This window comes from Anguilla rostrata, chromosome 4 (genome assembly GCF_018555375.3).
Source record: "Anguilla rostrata isolate EN2019 chromosome 4, ASM1855537v3, whole genome shotgun sequence".
In the NCBI taxonomy this organism is placed as follows: Eukaryota; Metazoa; Chordata; class Actinopteri; order Anguilliformes; family Anguillidae; genus Anguilla; species Anguilla rostrata.
The window spans coordinates 2,191,850-2,195,156 of record NC_057936.1 but is presented as its reverse complement, the minus strand read 5'-3'; the positions used below and the strand labels follow the sequence as shown (position 1 = coordinate 2,195,156).

At 39.0% G+C, this 3,307-nt stretch overlaps 1 long non-coding RNA gene across 1 annotated transcript; it reads right to left on the bottom strand.

The window, feature by feature from the left end:
• Positions 1-266: 266 nt before the first annotated feature.
• On the bottom strand, positions 267-2,961 carry LOC135252202 (uncharacterized). The gene is made up of 4 exons (XR_010329356.1): positions 2,513-2,961; positions 1,917-2,002; positions 1,068-1,137; positions 267-545 (listed from the first exon to the last, which is right to left on the bottom strand). It is a non-coding gene; the product is annotated as an uncharacterized LOC135252202 (long non-coding RNA).
• Positions 2,962-3,307: the final 346 nt, after the last annotated feature.

The window sequence follows — 3,307 nt, the reverse complement described above, 5'->3', positions numbered from 1 at the left end:
GTTCTCACACAATTGTGTCCTCTTTCTGCAATATACTTAATGACACAACCAGGTACCTACCACAGGAAAATGAAAAATTCAGGACAAAACATATTCCAATTTTATATTAAATGATGGATGTTGTAAAGTTCATAGTTTTTAAATGTCCTTCATTTTTATTAAACAACATACAGGTCCTTTCCAGCTCTAAACTTATAGATATACATATACACAAAGTTCACCCAAAATTAAAGGTAACAGAGTTATGAGTGATTATAATCTTGTTGATCTATAATAAAGTTGATCTGCAAAAAACCTACAACAACACAGCAGCTGTGGTTGTTGTTGAAGAAGCGGCCATTTCATTGGAGAGGTTTCAGTATGAGCAGCTGTTGTAGTATTTGGAGTGGCGGTTGTTGTTGTTCCAGGGCTTGTTGTTGTTGGTTGGAGTGGTTGTTGTTATGAGAGGATATGTTGTAGTTGCAGTGGTTGCTGTAGTAGGAGCAGATGTTGTAGCAGGAGGGGTTGTTGCAGTGGGAGTGGTTTTTGTAGTCAGTGGGGCTGTTCTTTAAAATGAGAGAAAAATCCAGCATTCGCACATATTTCAGTCAATTAATGATTGAATGAATTGCAAGGGAAGCCATAAATAATACAGTGCAGTCTGTAAGTATTTGAAAAGTGACACAATTTATTATTGCTTTGGCTCTGTACTCCAGCACATTGGATTTGAAATAAAGCAATAAATATGAGGTCAGAGTGCAGACTGTCGGATGTCTTCTGAGGGTATTTACATCCGTATCGGGGGAACAGTGTAGGAATTACAGCCCTTTTTATAAATAGTTCCCCCAATTTAGCACCACTGTTTCATTTCAAATCCATTTTACTGTAGTACAGAGCCAAAACAACAAAAATTGTGTCAGTACCCAAATTCTTACAGTTATAAAGTGATACACCTGCACTTTCAACATTGATTTGAAATGTTAATTGGCTTATTAACTTTGTGTCCACCTTCCCCCAATTGGCAAGGTTGCTGAACAGTTCTGTTACTGGTCATTCACTGTGGTTTTGGTTTGGCATAGGTTACTCACATTTTTTCCTGATGGATTTCACTGTAATCTTAATGGTTCCGTTCAAATGTTTCAGCAGTAGTTTGTTCGCCTAAAAAAAAAGAGAAAAGTGCTGGCATGAAGTATGTAAGTGCAAAATGTATGGAGTCAAATCCATGGAAAAACCCGTATTTTGCATTTTAACCCTTTCCCTCCAATTTGTAAAATATACATATATGTGTGTGTGTGTGTGCGTGTGTGCGTGTGCGTGTATAATGTAAAAAGCTTATAATACGTATAATATGTGGTGTTGGTGGGCTAGTAGGGGAAAATCTTCCCTCTGGTCAAATAATCCCCAATTCCCCAGTGCAGTGATGGGGACACTGTGCAGTAGTGTTTCAGATCAGACGTTAAACCGATTCATCCATACTCATTGTGGTCATGAAAGACCCCATGACACTCATCACAAAGAGTAGAGGGTTTCCCGGTGTCCTGGCTAAATTTCCAACCTGGCGCTCTCAACCTTGCCACCTAATCATCCCCTGACTTAAGTGGCTAATAATCATTATCTCCCTCTCCACTGATGTGTGCTGAGCGTTCTGGTGCAAAATGGCTGCCGGCCATCACCCAGGTGGGTGCTACACATTGGTGGTGGTTGAGGCGAGTTTTCCCTTCCTCACTGTACAGTGCTTTGAGTGTGAGGAAAGCACAATAAATGCAATGAATAATAACAATAACAATAAAAATAACAATAATAATAATAATAATAATAATAATAATAATAATAATAATAATAATGGTGTGAAATGTCACACCATCTTACTGACCTGGCTTCACAACCAACAACCCTGCATGCCACTGACAAAAAAGTTTCAAATGCTGTCAACCCACCTCTTGCACAAATGGAATGATTGTAACCCTGTCAAGATCAACCGTGGAATCAACGGTAATTTCCAGTCTTGCTGATGTTGTCAGGTCTGTATACAGTGAGAGATTTTACATGAGAATTGTAAACTGCGCTACAGAGTGTCTTGAATCCCAAACATGCATCCAAAGATAAGTAATCTACTGAAATACAGTATTTATTTATTTTTGTACTCGCTCACAATTTAAGACTGTACTGATTTTTTGAACAATTTATGCAAATATATAATTGTTGCTGGTTCTTAAGTTAACAGATTTCATTGATGAAATATGACAAACTTTCTAAATGTGGAAAAAGTATGGAAGTGCATTGTGGAACAAAAAATAATAATTGCATTGTTAAACGAGGAAAGAAAAGCTGTGCTTTACATTTAATTCATCTATAAATCATCCGATCTAAAAGTAATCCGAAATCAAGCAATTCAAAATTCAAATCTGAGAATAATCATTCTAAAAAATAAATGAGTTTGAGAAGTAAGTGAAAATAGATTGAGAATTATCATATCTTGTATATCAAAATTATTATAGCGCATATATCTACACCACAATGAGAAAAAACATACTTGTTGGAGCTGCAGTGGCATCTTCAGTTGGAGAGCTTACTGTAGTTGACTGTGGAAAGGTGGGTGTAATGGGGCCTGGCGTTGTAGCATTACGGATAGTTGTAGGTGTACGAGTTGTTGTAGGAAGGTCTGTTTTAGACAGAAGAGTTGTTGTAGTTGGAGGATGAGTTATAGTAAGAATGGCTGTTGTATTTTCAGGGGTAGTAGTAGTTGTAGCTGTGGTGGCAGGAAGGGTTGATGTAGACGGAATAATTGTTGTAAAGGTCATTGTAAGGGTCGTAGTAGGAGGATCAGTTGTTGTAGGAAGCTCTGTTGTTGTCAGAGAACTTGTTGCAGATAGGGTTGCTGGAGCAGGTGGAGAGGCTGTTGCTGTGGGAGCAGATGTGGTCGTTGGAGCAGCTGTAGTAGTTCGAGCAGTTGTTGTAGTTGGAGCAGATGTGGTAGTGGGAGTAATTTCAGTTAGAGCTAAATTGAGCAGTGTGGTAGTTGAAGAAGTTGTTGTAGTGGGAACAGATGTGGTAGTTGGTTGTTCTGTAGTAGTTGGAGCAGCAGTGGTAGTTGGGGCAGTTGTTGTAGTTGGAGCAGATGTGGTAGTTGGAGCTTGTGTAGTTGAGCACGTAGCAGAGGAAGTTGGAGCAAATGTGGTAGTTTGAGCAGTTGTTGTAGTTGGAGCAGATGTGGTAGTTGGAGGAGTTGTTGTAGTTGGAGCAGATGTGGTAGTTGGAGCAGTTGTAGTTGGAGCAGATGTGGTAGTTGGAGGAGTTGTAGTTGGAGCATTGGTTTAGTAGGAGCAGA